Source organism: Megalops cyprinoides, chromosome 6 (assembly GCF_013368585.1).
Source record: "Megalops cyprinoides isolate fMegCyp1 chromosome 6, fMegCyp1.pri, whole genome shotgun sequence".
In the NCBI taxonomy this organism is placed as follows: Eukaryota; Metazoa; Chordata; class Actinopteri; order Elopiformes; family Megalopidae; genus Megalops; species Megalops cyprinoides.
In genome coordinates, this window is record NC_050588.1 from 27,647,536 (window position 1) to 27,673,021 (window position 25,486).

The 25,486-nt window shown below is 40.7% G+C and overlaps 1 protein-coding gene across 10 annotated transcripts in view; it reads right to left on the minus strand.

The window, feature by feature from the left end:
• The window catches only part of atp2b2 (ATPase plasma membrane Ca2+ transporting 2), a 139,256-nt gene that overhangs the window by 80,298 nt on the left and 33,472 nt on the right, over positions 1-25,486 (minus strand). Inside the window, exon 1 of one of the 10 annotated variants that reach the window (XM_036531097.1) lies at positions 6,485-6,599. The exons of 8 other annotated variants lie outside the window; for them this stretch is intronic. The gene's annotated coding sequence lies outside the window, so the exon portion shown is untranslated. Of the gene's footprint in view, positions 1-5,697; positions 5,721-6,484; positions 6,600-25,486 lie in introns of those variants that run through there. One more of the 10 variants, XM_036531098.1, reaches the window with a different exon arrangement.

A 25,486-nucleotide genomic window follows, 5' to 3' on the forward strand; every position in this document is an offset into this window, starting at 1 on the left:
AACATGCAAGGCAAGGCAAGATGAAAGCCTCCCACCAAAAGAGCTGGAAATCTCCTGTGAACAGCATTAATTATGCAAAGAAAGATCCAGAAACGGGGAGTGTGGTTTCCAGATTAAATAAAATGGTATATAAAATGTTTGCAATACAAGACTTGCTTCTGAATCTGTAAGAGCCTCACAACAGGATAAAAACAGCTCATGTGAAGCTTGTGCCATGAGTTATTGATCTGAGATAAGGCCCTCTTGCATATTACATAGCAAACATTGCACAAAACCCTGGGATCACATAGTGACACCAGTATAGCAATGCACGTCTTACTAGGAGATGAAATCTAATATTAAGCACAAACATGGGCAACCACACAATCACACATGCACACACATAAATATGCTCATGCTTGCATGCACGCACACACACACACACACACACACAAAAACACACACACCCACAGCTGCTGTCTTACACAGCAAGGTCACTGGAAGAAAAAAAAAGCAAGTGCTTGCCCTCTCCTTGTTCCAGATCATTGTGTAAAAAATCATTGGGGAGCTATTGTTCTAATTAAATTCAGCACACAGGCCTAGCATGGAGGACAGAAAGTACTGGTGATAAATCAGGCCAGGCCTCAATAATGATCGTGCCTGTGTCTCCATATGGGGGGGAAAGATTAACCCAAAAGGAGAGCCCAACTGTACTGTAATAACTTAAGCTATCAAACGATTATGGTGTCAAATCCATTGGTTGGTGCCAAGAAGGATTTTACAACGTGATTCAAAAAGGAATGAAAACCAGAAAGACAGCCAGTCTTATCACCAGTAAACATAACTGTGCTAGCACGAGTAGCGCCATCAGTGAACAAAGTGTGCAGGGGGGAAGCATCACTGGAGTACCCCACGATCTCCACAACATTGGTATGCAGTTCCCATGCCGACCTCCCCATGAAATACAGTGACAAAGAGCTGTCAGCTTGTGTGTAACAAGTGCAAGAGATTGTCATTTTAATGACACAGAAGCTCATTAAGAAATTGACATGTTGAAATAAAAACGAATGAATGCATAACACTTTCTCTCTTTTTTTTTTTAAACAAATTCAGGGTGGGTGTCACCGAATTATCTACAGAAAGAAATGAGTCACCAAGGTGCAAGGGAGGGTGTGCCATGATCGTAACGTCACATCGGCCAACGTGGATGGGTGAGGAATGAGCAGGCGTTAAACCTCAAAGAGGATCTCCGCCGTGGTGCCACGTACCACTTCCGCCACCATGACGTTCCTCGCTGAGCCACAGAGCACAGAGCAGCACGAGGACTCTGCCTGGGAGACAGTTTGCCTGTCAAGCACAGACAAAGTGACAGGCCGGGTTTGTTGACAGTGACAACGTGGAAATAGCCCTTAACTGTTTCCATCCTCCAGCGCTCTCCCCATCAATCACGTTATTTTTAGCACCTTTTTCGTGATGAAAAGGGTTTTAGTAAAGGCAAGTGTTGCCATGACTAATTTTGAAGCCCTTTGCTTTGACAGGTTTCAACTTTTACCCGGGGCAACAAGAGTGCAAAAAAAAAGGCGTCCTATCAATCACGGTTGTCAAACATGTTGTACATCATGCATGATCACACATGGAAAGGGTTCCTCATATAATCTGATAAAGTGTCCGAATGCACTGGATTGATAGTACACACCACCACATCTCTGGAAGTATTTAATTGTATTTCTGTTTATTTACTTATTGCCATGGGCTCTGCAAACTCATTCTTAAGGGAGTCTTGCTACAGATGCAGTCATGTTGCCGGCCTGGGGCAGTTTGCCGAGCTAATGAATAGCTAATGAAGACAGCCAGGCAGTTGGCTGTAGCTCATTAATTAGGCTGTCTAATGGACTTGGTAAACTGAGGACAAAGGCAGTCCCACTCTGTTATTTGTGGGAATCTCTGTTCCTTTTCACTTTTTATGGATACCGTACGAACCTTCTCTTTTCAAGAAACCGTATTCTTTACTAAGTGCACTGTTGAAGCTAAATTGTATGCTCACACCATGGTGGCAAGCATGATGTCAAACAGTACGAGGAACCAATTTAGATTTATCTTTCCAAGGACAACCTGTGAAGGTACCAAAATGCATGCACTCTGTAAACCATTAAGGCGGAAATGGAAATGGTTTCATTTTGGGGGCTTAGTGATTGCTAGGTTCAGATTCAGCCATGAATAAAACATCTGCTAGATTGAGTTCTAGCCAAATATTCAGTAGAGCCCACTCAACTCCCACGTCCACAACCTGCCAGTCCCCTACAGAGGCACTTAGAGAAGAGAGGTGTGTGCGGGGTGCTTTGCCTATATGCAGAATGAAGGGAGATTCTGCACAATCAGGGGCAGCAAGGTGTTGTGTGTGGTTTATGTAAAGATCAGGTGAGTCTTCTATACCCAAAAAAGAGAAGTATAGTGTGTCAAATACGGAGAACTTCAGAAGATGTATACTGAGGTAAGATGATTAAGAGGTAGAAACAAATATTTTTAAAATGATAATTACTGTATACATGTTTACTTTCATTTAGTGTATTAAAAATATACCTTCAAATATCTTAGAGAGAACTGGGGAGAGCAGCCCATCAGCAGATTTTGATTCCAGAAATATTCATACTTGACGATTATCTGCTAATTTGTCTCTGATAATGTCACGCTGTAACCTCGGCTGGCTCCTGCAGTGAAGCTGGTTTTTCCTCCTCTGAATGCACTGCTGTTGTAACAGCTGTAATAGGTAGCCACATGGGCTTGCCAGAGAGATTAAGTAGCTGGCTAGAGAAAAAAAACAAAAATAAAGTTCTTAAAAGCTTAACCGGTATAATAGCTTCTAGTAAAACATGATTTAGGAGTTCTTGGTTTATGAGACGTGTCAAAGTCAGCTATGTTGTTGAGTTATAAGATCCAAGGTTATTTATGTGTCAGGAACACATACAGCTTCCAAAACCTATAAAGCCAAAATGAAATCCAAGAGGAACATCTAGTGTGTCAGTTTTTTTGAGCTTCTCTTACAGTGTTTATTAGCTCTTACTTAGGTAGATTTTCATTAGAATATATATGCATATGCTGAATATTTATATATCGACACAGATTGCATGGTCTCCCAATGAACAATGAACAATGTAAATCAATGTAAACTGCTTTAGCATTCTGCTCATTGATCACTCTGAGAAAATGAGTTTGGACACACATGTATTTACAGAGGTCAAAGAAACTCCTTTAAGAAAATGAGCTGCAAGACTAGCAAAAGCAAATGTAAATGGTACAGTACGCAATCAATACCCCAATAATGCCATCCTGGATTTTCAAAGGGGGCCTCTGTTGCATGAATATTATGAAGCAAGGTATCTTTCTGTGAGATTCATCACTCCAACACTGATATGGACTCAACCCAACCTGGACAGCAAAGCTTCCTGAGTCTCACTTGTTATTGACTGGGTATGATTAATTCTCAGATCATACACACAAAAAAGTACTCCATTCAAATTTTTTAAATAACTAGAAGTAACAGAGGAAGAAGAAGAAGAAGAGGAAATACTATATTTAAGATTCCCATCACTACGTGTGTGCATTTGAACTGAACAGTGTAAATTACACTTTCCTATAAAACATAGTGTTAGCACCTCCTTCGCTGGTGTAGTGTCCTTGGCAGCCTGAGGGCCTTTTTGTTAATGTGTGGGTGTTCTCATTATGGAGATTAGACAAAAAACAGACTTTAAAGTATGCAAGGTGGAGAAACAGCACAGCTACCACAATTAAAATCCAATTCCCTGTTTTAATGTTATGTGCAATAATTACATCTACACCTCTGCCTTTTCATTTTCATCTCAAGCAGAAACATTTTTTTGAATGATCTGATATTTTTGATGCTGTCTCTTCCAAATCTCGTACTCCTGCTTTAAGAATTCTATTCCTGGTAGTGAGAATGAATAATCCTGTGAATTCTGTCTCTGATACAGCAGTTGTGTCAGATCAGGTGAACGCAGGACAAGGCACCCAAACATCTGTGATTAAATGCCAGTCAGGATTTCTTGCAGTACTGAAAACAAAAGATTATATGACATGCGTCCCTGAAAAACCCGATAACCCACATTATTTTCTTTCTTTTTTTCCCCGACCACATTCTTACATCATAGGATACAAAAGAGTCAGGTTAAGATTAAGGTTTTCATTCTATTACTGACCTATAGGGGGCAGAGCTGAAAATCTGGTGAACCATGGTCTTCACGTTCCTATTAGTCTCTCTCAAACAGGACCACAGTTATCCAAAAATGAAAGCTGTCTGGTTAATGTTTTTTTTTTCTAAGACCCTCTGTGTGGCCCTCCTGGTGTTTTCCTGAAAATCAATATTTGTTACTTCAAGTAAAAATACTGATAGATGGTACCCAACCAACCACACCCACCCCCCAGCCCTACACCCCCCCTGGTCCCAAGAGTCCTGGAGATGATCGGATGCTAGTGGATCAATAAATCCCATCACTTTACTGAATATGAACATGTAAAAAAGCACAAATGTAAAGCCAACAGTATTGTTTCATTGTCTCTCTATTTTATAAAAGGTACAATAGCAATTGTTTTTTTAAGCAGATTGCTGCCAATTTCAATTCCATTATGTGCCACTGTACATTCGCAGCACTACTGCATTGTAATTTATGACACTGGTGGATTCCCCAGGCTGCAGCATTTGATAGTGCTATACATCTGACAGGACCACAAGGCATGCATAGATTGTTTTTTCTCCTTTTTTCTTTCTCAGTCCCTGCTGGTGATGATTCACACGGCATGTTCTTTCAAAAAGCCACAGAAGAAGGGGATTTAAAAAAAAGGTACAAAGGTGTTTGCTAAATATACCTTCAGGAAACAGCACAGCATTTAGGGTAACAAGTATCACTCATTGCATACGGTTATGAAATGAGAAAGTCTTACGTCTGCATCACATTCAACACATACTCTCCTACTGTAAATACGAATGCACCGCACTATGAGGACAGTATTGGGAAGCTGCTACATCTACTCTGACTGTCCCAGTTAAAAATCATATTTTAACATGCCAGAATTGTCTCAAGCACTGAAAATGACTAATCCTGTACCTCATAAATAATGACATAGAAGGCATCAGGGATGGCAAATGTAAATGAGGTAATGTGCTCTTTTTTTCGGCTTATGACACAGCATGCAGATAACTGACCCTCAACCACACCACTCACAACCTGTGCATCAACAGCTTAGCAGCTGGCACAGGTACTTGCTATGAATCCAAAACCTTTTTAACATCCCTGAGGCTAGACTGCAGTTTAGCCACTGCTGGACCCCTGTCAATTAGCCCTTTCAATGACATAATGCAGTTGGGTATTCGCACTGGGTAAAGTCAGCTGTTTAACCTTAAATCATTAATGTTCATAAGACGATGCATAAAAAATGCTAATTAATTTAATTTTGAGTGAAGTTCCAGTTATCTTTAAAGCTTTCGGTAAATATTCTCATAATACAAGAGCAACACCTGCTTCAAGTACAGCAGCATCCATCCCTGCATGCAGTTATGACTATGAAAACACTACACTGCAGGTACCCAGTCATTTTGCCCTTGTCCAATGCTTAAAATGTTAATTCTGACGCGCATACAGAGCTTCACCACGGGAAACGATACATTACAGTTTTGAATCTTCTAGCAGCAACGTCCTTTCTTACCCTGCGAGTGTCTAGTGTTCCCCCACAGCTGTCCTGACGCAATGAAGCTACCGAGCTGGAGGTCACAGCCATCCCTGCGGGAGAAGAATCAATTTCCTCTGCCACCAAAAAAAAAAGGGTAAGTCCATAGAAGGAGAACTTTCTATAACGCGGCACATCCCTAAATACCACCCGGGCTCCACCACCGAGTGGCCACGCCGAGCTCCATCCCCCTGTCACTTGTAAACAAATTGCATTCTCGTTCAGGCATGTCCGAATGGACAGGAGAGAGAAAAACACATCTTAAAAGGGTTTTTTTTTTTTGTATAATCCCATTCCACTGTAATCTCAGCATCCACAAATTAAAACATAACACTGCTCTCCGTGCTATTGCAGCTTGACAGAACAGAGGGTAGACGTACCGTTACCGTACTGTGGGCTGCAGACTCATACTGATCTCCTCCATACAGCCTTCTGCAGGAGCATATTTTTACAGGGGCATATATGACATGAGCTGAAACCTAATGCATCCCTAGCGGCAGAGCAACAGTCCCCACAACGTAGCGCGCTCCCCACCTGCTCCTTCACAGAGCCCCTCCGTACGAGCGAGCAAAGACCGGAACACACACGCGCTGCACGCGGCATATCCCTCGCATCCTCTCCTACCGCTCATTCAAGAAGCAATCAGGGAAACAGTAATGAACTAGCAATTAAAAAAAAAAAACAGAAAACAAAAAAAAAAAAACATTCAGAAACACTGAAGGATTATTTTGCATTTAATTTCATGCACGGCGCAATCACTACTTACTTGGCAAAGATATCTCAAATCCAAAATGATTTCAATTACACAGCAGAGTAATCACTGTTCAGCATCTGTAAAGGTTTGATAAGCTGTGCTACATTACAGGAGGTGCTGGGCAGCCTGTACCATGTCAGGAAGCAGCGGGGGGTGAGGAGGGGAGGGTGGGGGGGTGCAAGCAGACCTGCAGAACGGAGGAATGCGGCTCCTGAGTGCACTGAAACACCGCGGCAGCCGGAGGAAGAACGCCGCATCAGCCCTGCTGCACAAGGAGAGCGAGAGTCCCGGAAAGCAGACAATAAAGTGAGGGAGGGAGGGGGCTGGGTGGGCGGGGGGCCAAGCAGGAGGGGATTACAGGGGTGAGAGAGAACGTCCTCGGCTCTCGGTGACAGCGTGTCCCCGGGGACCCCGCTGCCAGAGCAGCCACACCAGCAGGACGACGCCACTTCTTCGGGGGAAAAGAGTGAGGGGGACCTTCAAGGACACGCGTTGTCAGAGATCGGCTGTGATTCTCCCATGCAAGGAGGAACAGCAATCAGACCCCTCTCCACCCCGCATCCTTCACCGGCATGCTCATCTCAGGACATGCTGCCTGTGAGCGGGCTCCCTGTCTCAGGCACACACCCCTTACCTGACATCCTGTACCACTTTGCCTGTGATGGGAAGCAGGTCCTGTGTTCAACACACTGGTGACTTTAAAAGGGGACTTTCTGAAGCGCAATATTTAAGAGTCACACCCCCCCCACCTCCCCAAAACACACACACACACACACACACCAACAGGTACATTACTGACGATGTCACTTTTTTTGTTGTTACCTCATTTTTCTGTGAAGGTAGGGCATGGTACTTGGTAACAGTGTGATCAAACAGCAAGCACATCCCACTTAAGATCCTTACACAGAGCAATTTAACACTACAGTAACCCTGCTTTACTCCCTACAAGGTGAGTATGAAACCTTGAGAGAAATGACAATATTAGAGTGCTGATCTAGCTCAGCGCAAACACACCCCCTGAGTATCAGGGGATGTGTTAGCACTGCTGTGATTCTGTCATTCCGGGACCGGAAACTGTGTCCGTGAACTTGGAGAGAGAGTGGAGCCAGTGATGGGGATCTGAGGCAGTGCCTGAATACCAATGCACCCGGCTCACAACTTGGGTCTGCAGTGCACCAAAATCAGGTAGCGAAGGGGAAGAAGCACAGCTGCAACTTACAACAGGGATGAAATCATCCCACAAAGGCATTATCCACATCAGGCCCTTCTGCCATAGCTCCCCCTTCTACATAAAATGCTGAAGAATGAACAGCACTATCAAAGAGTTTTTTTGCTATTTGTTCAAAATTTAGCAACATCTTAAGTTGGCATACTTGCATGTTGTAATACTTCTAACAATCCTTATATCAATCATTAAATACTATATCATTATGCATCAGAATCAAATACATGTGAAAGTGTACACAGTATATGAGGCAATTACTAAACAGGTCGAAGGAGGAACAAGGAGAAGTCAGGTAAAGAGATAGATAGGCACTACTGTGCTTCCTCCATGCACTCTGTGTGGGAAGACTGAGTGGTACTGCAGGATGTGATCCAGGCAGACCCATCAGCCCCTGCTGCAAAGCCTGCCTGCAGTGCTACCTCCTCACCCCCATGCTGTGAGTCATTCTGGTGTCACCTGGGCGACGGGGACAGCTGACAGGCGCTTCTCCTGGAATCACAATGAAACAGCCCCCCGCCGACCCCCTCCTCCCCATGCAGGGGAACGAGTGGGGGGCGCAGATTCAAGCCCATTCCACGAATTCCAGAAATTATTGCCATGAGCGTAATGGCACAGTCTCTGCGATGCTACTAAAGGCCACTACTGGTACCAGATATGTCACGTCTCATTAAGTAGCTGGTGGGTCAAATGTTTCATTCCTGTCCTGCTGAAGAATGCAACAAAAATAACACACACTACCTTTCAGAATAATGTACCCATCCAATGAAATTGGATTATTTTAAGGGAGGTTTCCTATTAGGTCTATTCCTGTTTTGCAAAGCTTGTGTATGACCATTTATCAGTCCTTACGATAAACAGAGAAGCTTCAGAACAGAAATACCAATACAATGCAATAGAGTAGATACAAGCCTTCATAAAGGGCGAGCTTTGGTAGACAGAGTAACACTTTATCACTCTCAAGAGCTTTATTACCCTCTGTCCTCTGGGCTGTATGCTGTGTGTATAATGCTTTGATTTATGCCATCTGTCTTAATTAAATGATATTCAGTCATGTGACCCATTAGAGACATTACTGTAGTGCTTAAGGGGAAGCTCACACAGAACAAAATGTCTTCTTGCTGGCACTTATTAAAAATGTGCCAGGGTAGGTTTACTATAAAAGATCCATCTGCATTCAGTGGATAGTTATTAATACAGGCAACCTTCATTAAACAAGAGAGGTTTAGCAGGTCTGTGTCAAATCATAGTTGCAGTCTCTGGTCCAATAATTACTAGGTATATAAGTGGAGGAAAACCAAACACGCTGTGAGGATGCATTATGTAATAAAATGAAATGGCTCTACTTTAGTTAATTGGATATTTCCTTTGAGGTCCTTGTCCTCCAACTGTACAGGCTGGCCTTTCTTTCACCACATTTACTGGACCCCCTATTTGTAGAGGTGAGTGCATTTCAGGATTGAGATCTGAAACATTCATCAAATACAGGTTTTTTATGACAGACAGACAGACAGATAGAGAGATAGACAGAGATAGATAGATAGATAGATAGATAGATAGATAGACAGACTGACAGAGAGATAGACAGATACATACATACATACATACATACATACATAGATGTAATTTGAATCATAGTGTTTGATTCATGTCCAGATTCTCTAGAAAGCATTACACAGCCTTGTGTCTTGCCATCTGATTGAAAAACTAATAATAATAGCCATTTAAAAAACTCAAACTCAACTCTAAAAAACTTAAACTGGTACTTAAAACTTAAAACTTAACCTGGTAATACCTAGTATTAACACAAGTTCTATCTGATGGGAATACATCTATGGTGCAGGACAATAAAGTAACAGACATTTCCGTTCTTTTGCGGAACGATTTCCCTGAACTGCTGTGATGTGGAAGACACGCTTCCTCTCCGTGAGTCGACCACACTCCAAGGATCCCAAGCTGTCCCAAGATGATGGACTGCACCATTTCCTTTCTCAAGGACGGCCATAAAGCACCGCCTTAATGCACATCTCCTGACACAAAGCCAGGCTGACGGTGCTTATGAAGGAGCCCGCAATCTTTTCCACTCAGTCACACCTGCTGATTGGCCTGCTTCCAGAATGGGCGGGGTTTACCTCACCCTGTGCTGTCCCTTTCCAGATTACCTTACCTCACTGAATAGTCATGTTAATACAACACAGAACACAATTTCCAAGCAAGCACTAAACACTGTTTTTTTATTCCATAGTCTTTACAGGTGGTGGTTGGACTGGAAGAAAAGTTGCCCAAGTGATGTTTTTATTTTATTTTTTTTTATGAATTAAATAACAGATATCAGCATTTGGTATGAAGCAGTGCCTTCCTGAAAGATCTAGCGATAGCGTATATTAAATTAGTTGCTCTTCCCCTGCTACAGTGAAGGTGTATGTTAATCCACCCTGATAATTCTCCTCCAGAGAGAGAGTGTTACGTAGAACAGCAGTTACTGTCTGTTATAGGTATTACATACATAATAGCAACCTAAACTGTGCAAAAAAAGAAAATAAGTAAATATGAAATATCCTTATTAAGGAGAAAATTTTATCTTAAATTAAAATTTTGATCTTACACATGACAATATATTATGCATGTAGAAAACACTCCTTAGAAACAATCAAGCAGTGGCAAAATATTTCATCAGTTTTTATCATTTACTTTTTCTGTACTCTATACATCAGTGGAAAAATGTTCTTACTCCAGAACACACCAATGGTTTACAGGCATTGCAAAGATATTTGGTTGTGTTAAGGGTCTGAATTCTCTGAATTTGTTTTTGTTAAAGAACAGAACTAATAACAAAATAATAATTATATGATATGATGACTAGTCAAGTCTATGATTAATGCTCCTGAGAAAAATTTACACCCAGTGATTTTCTAAAAAAAAAAAAAAAAAAAAAAAAAGTCTGTAGTGTGTAATAGAATACTTATGTGAATAATTTAACCATAAGCATGAGTGGAAATTTTGTTTAATAATTGTTTGAGACAGCTGCCAGAAGGAATTGAATAAACAAAATCTGTCTTACTGATTGACAGCGTCTGTCTTTATTGGTAAAATGTGTCACACTGTTGTGTCCATGAGGGAATAAGTCAGTATGCGCAGGTATAACATTCACCAGGACATTACACAATGTTACGCTACCCTGACTAACAGTTTCCGAATTTACTCACATTACACATATCCCATATTGGTTGAGAAATTCCAATTTAATGTGCAAAAGCCATTTCTCAAATTCACTGCTTTCTGACTTCTCTTTCAGACTATTTTCAGACTTACATAAATGTTAATATTCAAAGGGAAAGTACTACCAATATTTGAGAGTACATCCAATAAAATTAACATCAACATTAATGTCAGATTCTAAATATCAAAGCAAGACAAATTCAGATGAAAACCTTTTCTCTACAGAAAGTCCTTAAAAGGGGGCCTTGTACTACATCATAAACATAAAATGTATTCTTCTTGCTAATACTTTGTCTAGGAGCAATTGGCATGAAATGCCTTGGACAAAATATACAAACAAAACAAAAGAAAACCTTGTACTGGTGCGCAGTACAAAACAAGTTAGGTATGCGTAGCAGACAAAAAATGTGAATGATGCAAAATAAAATTTTGATAAAAAAATTATGGTTATCTTTTCAAAACCTGAAGCAAGTAAATGGCTGAAAATCAAAACCTAGATAAAAATTTTGGGAATAGAGGAAAATCTTGACTCCAGACCAGCAATTATACCACCTTTCTGGGGTTAATTCCAAATATGGGCTTTGTTGACTTTTTCCAGAAACCACACTTCTTGCAGAGAGACCCCTATGGTGTCCTCTAACATGCGCTTAGATTCTACAGACTTCACAGGAAACAAGAGGGCTCACTGATGAGCTTAAGAAGCCAGGGGGAATGGGAAGAATGCAAATGCAATATGACTCTCACTTCATCTATAAGGGATGATAATCCAGTCAATGAATTGGTATTCATAAACTCATTTTTTCTTTCATGAAGCAGGGAAATCCTTGCTAATCTTTGACTACCTCTGAGCCTTAGATTACTATGTTGGACGTGTTTTACTGGAATGTCATTTTAAATCTAAAATATTACGAAAATGTGACAAGAAGGCAAAAGAGAAGCCTCAAATGGTCAAGAAGTTACAATAACAATATGGAAACAGTTCACAGCACCTAAATTCTGAGAGCATGGCTGACTCATTATCAAGAAGGTAACAAAAGTTCCATACATATAATTTAACCAGAAACTGTCAAAATGATTTACAGAAAGACTTATTCGTCTGACACTGTCAATTGCCTCTCTTGGCAAAGGTATACATAATTATATAATCATACTGTCAACATGTTTAAGAGTCTGAGTCTTGTGCAAATCAAAATTCCTTATAAAGACCCTCCAGATATTGTACCACAGTCAAAAACCTAAGGTAACATCAAGAGCATACAGCGTACAGAAAATGATGAAAAAAAAACACAAAACAGGAGCCACAAATTTCCAATCCACAGGACAAATAGCTTTCAGATCAACAACTTGCTACAGTATGGCATAGGCATTATCATAAACCTTATGTCAGATAAGCCTTGTCGCTTTCTAATCACAAACCTGAAATAGATCTTCAACATGTGTAATATACACAAGCAGGGTATTTCTTCCCTTTTTCCATAATTTCTAAAAAGATCAGTATAAGAAGGTTTGTTCTTTGGAAATGGACAGGATGTTCACGAATCAATGGTTGGCCGTCAAAATGACTTTTCGCAAAGATTGACCCTTTAACATGATCTGATCCCTGTCTACTGGTAATGCTGACCTCAGAGGCATGCAGGCATGTTCAAATATACTTCATATTTCCAGATCGGCGAGAGGTTGACAGGGCCTCCCTTGAAACAACACACAGAAAATAGAAAATATCAGAAGATAAAAGATCTGTACCTGCCAGGGCTCCTCTTCTCATGTCACTCTATCTCTATCCAAAGAGCAGACCACGAGAGCAAAAGAGAGTGATTCCCTGTTGTTTTGTCTTTTCAACATTCAGTGGCAATCTAACAATCTATAACCAAAGTATCTAATACTCTTGCAGCTGACACCTCCCCTTCTTTCCTCACAGTTCTACAATTTCCATGCTGCAAATGTTGATAAACTGTTAATCTTTTAAATGACTGGAAATAGAAAATTCAATGTACCTGTAGTGTTGCTACGTCATTATGAGCAACTATGAGCAAGATCAATATAAGTATTGGCAACAAACTTGGGATTTTGAATTTAAGCATATCTACTCATCCTAGATATAATTTATGGAAAATTCTCACTCATTTCATGACCTTTTTTAGCGCAAGTCTTGGTTGTACATTTGTTGAAATAATGTAATGTGTCATCCTTTGGATGTACTAGCGGGCTGTGCAGAGTACTGGAGATAGGTGATTCACCCCTACATACCACCAGCACATTTAACAATGAGTTAAAGTCATTACCACGCTAAGCCAAGTATATCAGCAACAAGAACTGTACTATACTTTAAACTATGAACTGAACTATGAAAAGATTTTAATCGTCCTCCAGTCAAGAGCATAGGGTCCTTTCAGTTTTCATTTCACCTCCCATCTATGGGGTAAAACATCTTCAAGGCCTTTCTGTCTTTTATACTTGTTTCTTTTTGTTTCATGTTGAGTTGCTTTTTTCCTTTTGTTTTGTGTTTGTGTATGCTTTTTTATGTGTCATATAAAAGACAAACCTACATATTTCACAGTGCCTGTTGTTGGCTGCTGGTAAAACCTTCTTTGATAGCATGAAAATCAAAGGCAAGGAGATGAAATACACTATCAAATGTATTTTATTGACATTTCTTCTACTGTGCTGTGAGCTGAAATTCTGTCTATCCATAAATTTTGTCACAATGCATGGCAAAAACTTTCCATCAGCGGGATGAGGTTGGTTTAGCTAAGACAAAATCTGCCATGTTTCTTCCTTTCTCAACAATAAAGGCAAGGGATGTACCATGGTAAAATTAACTAGACATCACGGCATATATCACATCAACCCACCCAACACCTAGCACTGAGATTTCAAAGTATTTCATTTTAATTTAACATGTTAGGATTGAACACCGAGTAATCATCATCATTTCTGAGCACAGCCATTCTGCAACATCTTCCTAACAACTTGGCAGAATAACATAAGATAAAATATTGTAATTCCCTGCATCTCATTACACATGCAAGAGTGTGACACATGTGTTAGCGTCTTTGAAGTAACACAGAGGTCACTTTGGAAGACTGCATCCCTTAGGCACTCCTGTCTGGTCTATGTGATTCCAGATACATGGAAATGGTGATTTCCCAGGTTTTAATGCACGGAAATTCAATGCTAAAGCATGATTTACATAAAAGTTGATTCAGCTTGTGAAATACGACAAAGTGGACAGATCAGTGCATATTGCTACTTGAAATTCAATGACAAAGGGTTCCCTCACCCTTTTATCTCTACAAAGCAGAAGCAATGACATAAGACAAGATAATCCACATCTCTGTTATAGTATCCTGCGACTGAAACACAGAAATTGTACAATTTAGATGTTGTAGAGATACAGTTTAGAGACAACTACCTCATTTTCACTGTCCTCTACTGAAAATTACTGCTCCGAAATTCCACAAAAATAAACAAACAGAAGTTTCATTGTATTTTCCACAGTGACACATTAGGAAGCCTAACCTTGTTGCTGCTTCAGTGACAAATCTGTTTTCCCTAACATTTACATTTTAATCCACTGTGGTTATTGGTCAACAAGTGGACTTTGGCTCCTAACATTAAGCTTTTTGCAAAATGACCAGAAACCACTTCCTGTGACCTTCTCTGACCACGCTCTCTGGCCACTGCTCTGAAAAGGTGGTTCTCATTTTCCCTGTCGGAGGGTTTGGACATCTCACACACTACATGGTACAGCATCCATGGGCTTTTCTGTGCTGAAAAGAGAAGAGAAACTGGAGCGCAGAAACGATTTGCACTGTTTTCATCATCACCAGGGAGGGAGTGGGAGCATAAGAGAAGACTGCAGTGAAGCTTCCGGAAAGTGGCTCCCGTCTCTGCAGAAATATCCTGACCTTGCAGCTGCAGGGAGAGATAGGGGAGGAGGAAGCGAGGGCTGCCGCTGCTGCCCACTTTATCTGACTCCCCAATGGGAGCTGCCAGCCAAATTAGAAAGTCAACTCGGCTCAGAAATGACAGAGATTTCAGCCCAACGCCGACTGCTCATGAACACCAGTGTGACAGCCCAAAAATGACACCCCGATCTTACCATTTTAACTACAACACACACATTCGTGTTCCCACTGCCACAGTGATGGAGAATTCATGACAGTAAGTTAACTACCTGAACTCCAACAAGAACATGCAATGTGGAAACACTTAGCATTTCTAATTACAAAACTATGAGACAGGATAGACTAGATAGATCACATTAAATGGACACATGAATAAATTACCTAATTAATACATATTCATGGCAACCCTACAGTTTATATCTATGTTTTAGAACTCCAAGATCATGCAATAACAGACAGAGAAAGCCATGGAATCCATATTCCACCAATTGTTGGATTGTGATCTTTTCATGTCTCAAAACTGCCTCCTACTAAACTATAAAATAAAATTATACAAAAAAAATGTAATCTAATGGTTTAACACACTTGTTAGCTTTACCTGCTAGTTTGTACCTTGCTTGGCCAACCATTGACACCTGGTCATGCAGTGCTTCTAATATTGTTGACTGTGTATGGTTTTTCGCTTGTGTTGTACTCTACCTCACTTCTAAGTCACCTTGGATAAAAGCATCTGCCAAATATATAAATGTAAATATAAATGTATCTTTTCATATTGCTTGCCCATTAACTATGTGATGTGAAGGTATCATTTAAGTACTACTGTACTCAGTCATACAAAATTCACAGCAGTCCTGGGTTTCTCAGCAAGTGGCATTGCATAATTTAGCTTGAGACTTAGGCTATTTTAAGCACTAAAATACATCTGTCACAGCTGCAATCCCAAATGCTTGCATCTTCATACTACTGCGGCATACTTAGTCCACAACCCCACTGTGGCCCCCCACCCACCCACCCCCCCAAAAAAACAAAAACCTCTGTCTTCTCCCTCTGTCTGCCTCCTTTTGTGTTCTGGTTGAGTGTTTTTGAAGGGGTCATGTTACTTTGATTTTTTATGTACAGAGAGAAGAGATCTGAGCTCTAGCAGCTTACTGATACTGGAAAGGGATTGTCAAAACAATGGTCACAGGGTCAAATAAGACTCTACTGCCAGATATCACAGAGGCAGTGTCCCAGTAACCAGCAGCATCAGCTCCCTGGCTCAGATCAAAGCTCCTCTTCAATAGTTAAAAAGCTGTGCCGTGCACATTCCCCTGGCCAAAAATATCTTATCGGTGTTAGGGAAGGTACCTTCATTATTCTGCAACTGAAAATGCAGCTTAATGCCACTGTTAAAAAAAAAAAAAAACCACAACAAATGCCACCTCCTGATCACATGCTGCCTCAGCATTGCTTACACATTCCAAGAGTCTGCATTGCATTATTTACAGGGCGCTGTGTTTCACAGCAAAGCAAGCGGGATATGCAAACTCCATCCCCGCAAACATAAAGCACAACACAATCCCTCCAGCATTTGTGCTTGTACCTATTCCTATTAACATGCACCACTTCCCAAGGTCTCCACTGCACCATGTCACTGGGGCTAATTTCATCCAGGCAAAGCCTGTTATTTGCAATGATCACAATGCAGACTGCTGAGTACATTTCCCAGAACAACTTGGCAGCTAAAGTACAGACATCACAAACTGAGGAACAAGTGACACTAATCGTGCCATGGCCAAAGCCATGCAAACAACCAAATTAACGTCCTCTGACACACCTATGTTCAAAAAGAATAAACTAGTTTTAATGACACACTGCTTTCTTTGAAGTATCATAATATAACGTAAGTCTTCAAGACAGCACTGTATTATAAAATTTGAGACAAAAGGTCTGAAATTTTTTGTATTATATTTTGATGAAAATCTGATAAAAAATACAGTGCAACTATCAATGAAGACATGGCAAAATTGTTTTTGCTACTTTGATATTTTTCTCATTGAATCTCTATTATAACCAGCAGGTGCTTTGGCTGTTGAACATGATCATGTATTTCTGCTTCCATTCCTTGACCTGGGTGGTTTCAGTTGGCCTGAAAAACTCCCAAACCAGCCCATAAAACAGAAAATGGATTTTTGCAGCATCAGTAATAGAAAGGAAACTTAAGCCCAAGAATGTTGAAGTTGAGTTGTGAAATATTAAGCTTGCAAGCAGTTGTATATTTTTAAAAGGTACAGTAAGACTCATTGGAAATTAAGAAAAAGAGTCCACATATTAAGGTTTACCGTACTTGAAATAAAGATGCATTTGTTGATTAAAACGCATGATATATTTTAAAAGAACAGAAAAACTACTACTTTTTTTAATGTAAGACTAGCTGCAGCACAGTACCGTATTTATCACTATTCTCTGAAAGAAGCCTAAAATTTAGTCCTATAACCTGAATAGTATGCAAAAAATTCTCTTAGTCAGCTGACTTATCAAATGAATAAAACTGACACATGGGCATAAATATACAAAAATGTAAATAGCTTGTAAATACTTCATCTTAGATCTGCATTGCTTTCACTCCATTGTCTTTGGATTCAAAAGTTGGTTGTCTTTGCTTTGAATGTTGAACCACAGACATGTCTACTGTAATCTCCTTTAGTATAAAGTCATACTATTAAATTCTTTCACAATATTTACAGTAAAATCCGACAAGTCTGTAGTCCGCATTGCAACAAATAAGGCACCACCTGACCTATAAACAAACTCCACTGGGATATTCTGCATTTATTGCAGAAATTAACATTTCAGAGAATATCAGCTCTTAGGAAAAAAATCATGAAAACTAATAATGTGCACAACACATGAGGCAGCATCTTCAAAACATCACTGATATTACAGCATATAGCATGCACTGTGTGTTACTTTATGGAAAGAACAGAAATGTCATGCATTACTATAACGGCCATTCGTTAAGGATCATTTGATTATTCTATCTCTAGGAGCTCTGCTTCAGTTATTGTGCTCTTTGCAAGAGGAGGTTCACTGTCACAGTGTCAAGCTACATGACCATAATGACACCCTGCCTCCACTGACAAATATAGCATGGAGACTTCTGCAGCAATATACACCTCTATTTAGAGTGTCTGGTTGTGTGCAGTGCCCGAGCAGAGAATGGGGACAATGTGACTCCCACATGGCTCCATGGATACATGCACTAGAGGCCGACAAGTCTACCCAGGTTACTGACTGTATCCCACAAACACGAGCTGAGCACTTCTGAATATGTGGCCGAAACAGGCAGAAACTATTTCACAGGAGCCTGCTGAAGGCAAGGTATTACAGAGACCAGAATACCATTAGAATACATCAGAATACCATTTTCATTGTCTGAAAACATTTATGTGTTTTTAATAAACCATATGTGCTGAATAAAACAAATGTGTGTGTGTGTTAGATTATGCTGAGACAAAGAACAGAAGATTACTACAAATTGGTTGTATGTCCCAACCTCCCTAATGTCCACCTTTTTAAAATCACATCAAAAAAAGATTTTTTTAACATGTCAAAGTAAGACTACATTTAATCAATATAGCTTTTCTTACAATAAGAAACATAGTGTATGGCTTTTATTCTAGTATTTTAGACAAATTCTCTGTGGAGCAGCCAAATAAGTTCCAGCTCAAAGACAAAGAAGGTATTTTTTGTCATTTAAAGTGATTGCTTATAATTACATAGCTCCTATACAGCTGACTAGCATGACAGAATATGTGAGAGTCCACTACAGCAGGTGACATCACCTGCTAGAGCCAGAACAAGGGTGATTAGCTCTGTAAAAGAAGCAACCGGGCTTGTCACATCAAACAAACCGAGAGGACCACAGTGCAAATCCCACCACAGTCCTAAACGTATTGTATCAGTACCTGTGAATATTAAATAAATACCCAAGGAAGAGCATACCTTTTCCAGATTCTAGGGATCCTTTATAGCTAAAGTTTTTGCTTTCATTTTCACAAGAATTGGGGGAATTGTGCCTGTAATCTGGCCACCGTGCACACAGCGTTTTGAACATCCCTCTCTTTTAGAAGAGGCATTTTTGTGGGACATATTTCCTCTTGGAGCACCACTGTTTGGAGGACCTTATTATTTTGGACAAATTTTTTTTTTTTTATTCTGAAGCAAAGATTTCATTTGAGGGCCACTGTAATCTTTCCCTCATGGGAGCATGTCTGACAGCATTGATGGTCTTCATCTGTAAGACCCAGAGTGTCATAGGACCTCATTAGCTGCAGTTTAGATGTTGGAGGAGACTGCAGAAACACTCAGAGAATTAAATTAACAGGGCACTGGGGTGGGAAGTAAAATGTTGATTCAATCCTCTGACAGAATTATTCAGTCTGTAACTTCAGATGACCAAGAGTGCGTCATTAATTCCTGACTGTGTTAAGGGCGAAAACAACAAATGTATTCAGACCATTACACTACAGATACCACAGAGGACAGAAAACATGCAAACGTCTGTAGCTGAAAGAAGAGTGCCTATCATAATTGGACAGGGAGCCATGAGGAGACAGAGGAAGAGGACAGGAGCTGGAGACCAAAATGACTGAGGTAAAAACCTGACTTCAACTCTTAATGCAAAGTATTGTAGTGTGGTCCCCAAAACTGCAGATGGTAATGACTCAGCAGTAACCTGGAGAGACCTCCAAAACACACATTCACACACTTGTGCATTCACACACTTGTGCATACACACACGCACGCACGCACGCACGCACACACACACACACACACACACACACACACACACACACACTCCAACCTAATTGTATACCAAAAGATGATCAAGAGATTAAAAAAAAAGTGAATGGAGACAGACACGGGGACAGGGAGGGGACGTGTGTGCTTGACTGACTACAGTCCCTTCAGCACTAACAGGGTGATCTACCACCCCACACTGTGTATACTACATCTGCAGAGGTCACACAACTTGATTATCTCGCTCTACTCAATAAATCCCCTACACTGCTGATTCACCAACATGAGAGGTCATTAACAAGGCACTGCGTGTCTCGACTGCAAAATTCCCAGATGCAAAAGTGGGGAGGGAAATGCCGTATGAGTCTTTCCACCTCGAGTCCTGGAAAAATAGCATCAAGGCCACCTGAATGAAAGAGGGTTACATCGGTATACATCAAGGAAATGCCTGCGAGAGTTTTTCATCCCAGCTCTTGCACCTCTGTTCAACACATTCCACTGGAAAAAAAGGTTTCCCCTGTGCTCAAAAGTTCTGGTTGCTATGCAACAAAAAAGTCCAGCAACTTGAATGGTGCATGTGGCACAACACACAGATCACCTTTGCCACTGGGTCATTTTCAAAGGGCTCTGACATATCAAATGAAGAAGAAAGAAATCTATCATGCAACTCCTGATTCATTTCACAGTGACACCTGCTTAAGGATAAATGTTCATACACACACACACACACACACACACACACACACACACATACACAACAAAGATTTAACCACTGCAACGATCTGCATTTACAAGTACAAAAAGAGGGAAGGCTAGGGAAGAGAGCTGCTACAGATTCTCCCTGGAGGTTCTCAAGCAAAGGGAGGTAGATAGGCAGGGAGGGGTGTGTGAGAGGACCAAAGACAACAGAAAGATGCTCACACATGATTCTAGTTCTTTTGGATATCTCATGCAATACCTTGAGTTCATAATAAACTGACTTGTCCTTCAAATGCCCTGTGGATATCAGTACTGCTATGGAAATTGTACTAAAGGCATTGCACAAATATGAGTACATTTCAAATAGTTCTAGTTTAGGTGAATTTCTGTCATATCTGGGAGATGAATTACAGTGTGAATGGTAAAAATTTTGATGTGCAAGACATAAAATCCAACTGAGTATGACTGCATTACCTGCTTAGTTCACATCCTTATCCATAGTCAGTTACTATAAATACCTACATACCATCAATTTATACAGCTGGAAAACAACTGACACAATCTGGGTTAAGTAGCTTGTTCAAGGGTAAAATGGCAGTGCTCCAACTGGAACGGAACTTGCAACGTTTTGGGTTATAACAAATAGTTTTAAATGAGTTCACACATCTGACACTGGTAAACATCATTCTACTGTGCACTCCCCCATCACAGAGTAAAGCATGTTTTAGACTTGTTATAAACAAAGATTTGGTGTCAAGGACAGCAGTGCTGTGTAGTGCTTAAAAAACTGGACCTGTGACCAAACATGGAAGGTTCTTCACTGCCTTCAGGAAGTATCCAGCTCTATACACAGATAAAGTTTAATGTAGCTATGTAACCTAATCCTTGGCCTGCATCATGACTCAGTACTGTCAGTGTTGCTGATGGGCAATTTCAAGTGAGTTGCATCCTATTTTGTTTCAGAGAAAGCATGATATCGTTTAATGTAATGTATCAGATTTTCCAACATAGTGGTGTCTTGTGGGGATAAGGTGCATTTATTGCCTCAAGTTGTGTGCTGTGAGAATACTGCCAGCTTGCTCAAAAACGCAAGCTGAGCCAACATGGAATTTCAGCAGAGGTAAAGGATTAGATTTGTGCTCCTTCTTGTCTATTTAGTGGAATTACCAGACATTAAAGCCTGCAGATGTCAGGTGAAATCCTTGTGTTTACAAGAGGAGCGGCGTGCAGTTTTGAGTCAGACAGGAGGAAGTACGGTACAGTGCAGGTGTGAATGTGCTGTGTCACTGCAGGCAAACCCAGGAAACAGCACACAATAGCAGGCCGGCCGAGTTTAATCCACACCGTTCAAGCTCGTCTCCTGGGGAACCTTGCCAAGCAGTACATAAAAAATTTTGGAGGACTATCTTTCCACTCATCTTTTTATTTCTAATGACCATTTTACAAATTTACCAGAAAAATATCTATTTTGACATGTTTGTCATATGTATGAGAAGCATTTTCCTGTAGTCAGATTTAAGTACAAGGTTATGTGATATTACAAGCAATTCAGGTTAATGTGCAGTAGGGTCAGGTGATATCAAACGCCTCCTATCATCACATATTCTTGTGAAAAACATTGCCATGTGCCATATCATCATCATTGGAGGAAGACAGTATCTCACTGTATGGTGACAACTTTCACATATGATAATTGAAAATTATGGCTAAATTGATATATTAATTACGTTGAGGCTAAACTAACTTGACAATATACAAGAAACAATGAACCTCAACACATCATTTGTAAATCATTTGTAAATATAAGAAACTGTAAAGTGCTGATTCAGCCTGATCATTTGCTATGTTGAGGAGGCTGCTGTTACTGCTATACCTGATTCTAATCATGTAAGCACAGAGGACGGTAAACTCACAAGCGAGAATCAAGATTTGTTGCATTTCCATCTTTTCATGAAACTTGCATCTTGAAAGGTTGAGGTAGTAATTCCAATGAAAGCTTAATTCATGATTGTAGATTACTTTGCTAAGATATTTATCACAGAAATGACCTTGCCTACTTTATCATGCTGATAACAGTTAAAAGCTTCCAGTGCCTTACCTTACCTTACCTCAGATTAGGGTGAATAATGTGAGTAGAAAGATGAGGGCTTTTGGCTTGAAGTTTCACTCAAATCCCACATTTCATTTTCAAAATACTACACTGACACCCCTGAATATGGGGAGGTTGATATGGTTGATTACAGAAGCATTCCTCCGGCTTATCTGACTGATATCTGTGCACCGCTGACTTGGGCAATTATCAATACACTGTGCCCATGCGTCACCATTGGATTTCTGTCACCGAAAACAGAGAGGCTGATCCGAATGACAGAGAAGGCAGGACCTGTTTTGATGTTGTGCGAGAGCCGCACTCCTCCCTCCACCACCTCACACGCACGCGTGCATGCGCTGACAAGGCGGCGTATGGCGTGGCTGCCGCTGCATTGGTGCATTAGGATTCTGCGCTCGGCGGCGGCGGCCGCAGCCGCGGCCGCTTCAGCACGGCCCGCTCCCTGCACGCTCGCCGAGGGCAGGCGAGGGCGGGCGGGTGCGCCGCGGCCGAAATGACAACGGAGTGTGTGATTAAAGGGCGGCCGAGGGAGTCACCGCGGCGCATGCTAACCAGGGCCCGCCCGCTGTTGCAGGCGCTGCGCAGTCGGGCCCCGACCTCGTGCTGTGACACGCGTCCCCCACACCGTGTCCCTGCAGCAGAGCCCGCTCCGGCTCACGGTCACGCCAAGGGCACTCTCCTCCCGACGCTGCTCAGAGAGGAGCAGCAGGGACCCCTCCTGTCTGTGCGTGTTCCAGGGGTGGAGGGTGAGAGGGAGAGAGAGAGCGAGAGGGAGGGAGAGACAGAGAGAGGAGAGGGAAGGGGAGAGGGAGAGGGAGAGGGAGAGGGAGGAGAATAGAGGGATAGAGAGGAGAATTGAGGGAGAGACGGGGAGACAGAGAGAAGAGAAGAGGCAGAGAGAGAGAGAGAAAGAGAGAGTGAGAGAGAGGGGGAGAGAATCATGCATGGTGATGGTGTTAATCTAATTTCCCTGCTGCCAATTCAGTGCTGCAGTGCTCAATTTTAACTGCAAGAACGGCACAGATGGATGGGAACCTGATAATGTGATGCGTCACAAAGAGCCATGAAAAATACTACCATCAGTTTGATCAAATTATCGTAATAATCATCTTTAACATTATAATAAGCTCCTTTAGAATGACTACATGACTAGTGTTGTCACGTTTATCAGATAATTATAGTAGTATTTTATCAGATCTGAATTTCTCTGTCAACACCTTGATCAGTTAAGTCATAAATTAATACATTACAAAGCATTTATTAGTCATTTCCGACTAAATCTGCTTCTACAGACAGTGTGTAAAATCATTACATGATGAGTGGGTCCGTTGGAATAATATGTTAACTTACATTTCTTATAACCTGCTGACTTATTTTAGTTATCCCTGTTTCAACCTCATAGGACATATGAAAATAATCATTATATTCAGGTATTAATTTCTCAGTGATAAGAAGGAAAATGCAACATATTTGACTTGGCAATTGCTTTCGGGTAGAAAACTATGAGACTAAACTACATGTTATGAATTTGAGCCACCCACACAGGGCAGTACCACAATACTGCCATACTGTACATGATGACAATAAATGTGATGGTTAATATGTCTTTCTGTTTCTGCAGGTATGTTACTTTTAGGTGTAAAATGTCTAGAATTCCCCAACCTGAAGCAGGTTTATATTGCCAACAGTACCCCCCCCCCAAAAAAAAAAAAAGAGATCATATTGTTATGTCTTCCTATTGAAATCTTGTACTCTTTTTTCCATTCTGATATAATACGGCAGGAATTCAGTTTTTTTCTGAATATGCTACATATTACCATTGGCATGATTAATAATGGAAACAATAACCATGAAGTACATCTTATCACCAAATGGTTTCTTTGTTAAAATAATAATCATTTGTGTTTTACATCTTGGTCTGTTTTCTTTGTGAATACTGAAATGATCACATCAATGTCGGCCATTCAATAGGAACCTCATCACCAAATGAGCTCTGTGCTATTAACTTTCTTCATTGTGTCCTCTGAAGAAAACTCTGAACACTTTTCTATTGAGAGGAGTGTTCAAAGCTACTGTCCCTGACCAAGTTATATTTTCACAATAGGCTTTCATACCAGCAGGACTGACATATGTAAGGGCTGTATCTAATTAAATCTGCATATCCAATCAAATAAACAAGAATGTAATGCATTTTGATTCTGACCCAGCGAGACATCAGCAGGCTAGCAGGCATGTTATATTATTGTGAGAACCTAGTCTAATTAAGAACACATAAAAACATTATCTTTTCTCAAAGGATGCTTGCCAGTCACAATCCGGCACTAAATCTGAACATGGGAAAAAAAAATGACAGTTCGCTAATTTATAAACTATGCCACCAATTCATTAAAGACTGAACATACAAGCTGTACTTTGTTATTATGTTCTCCCCTAGTCAGCTTGAGCCATTTGTGGTGCCTAGCTTGCTCCAATCAGTGCACAGCTTATGTGCTTTAGGCATGGAAGATGAAATATTGAACAGTAAAGAATGCCCCATAGCGTGCTGTGCTTCTCACGACCAATCAAGTGCAGGCTGAACATTTTTTATACTTGAATGAACAATAGGAAAGTGTTACACACAGGCTATATTTAACCTATGAATGCAAAACAGCTTTTAAAACGGCATTAAGCAGGAACATTTTGCCATGCTTGTGTGATAATCTGCAGGTATATTCAATTTCTAATGTTAAAATGGTATTAGAATCCATATGGAAAGAGAAATGACTCGGGCCTAAGGTGCGAGGTAACAGAGTCCCAGGGGATCCAAAAATTAGCATACTTCCTGTAAAATACTTCCTACACAGGCTACATCAAAATGCCTACTATCAATTTAAGCTATTATACCATAATCTAAGCATGCAAACACAACCAAAGACAAAAAGATATTCTAACTCATTATGATGTTCTGAAAGCACAGAAAAGGGCACGCTCCAAAGACTCCCCCCTTATCCTCCTCTTGACCTGTTTTATTTCTTTTCTGTGCTGTACATGTATCTTCAGCATTGATTACAAAGGAAGATGTACTGTAAGGATGG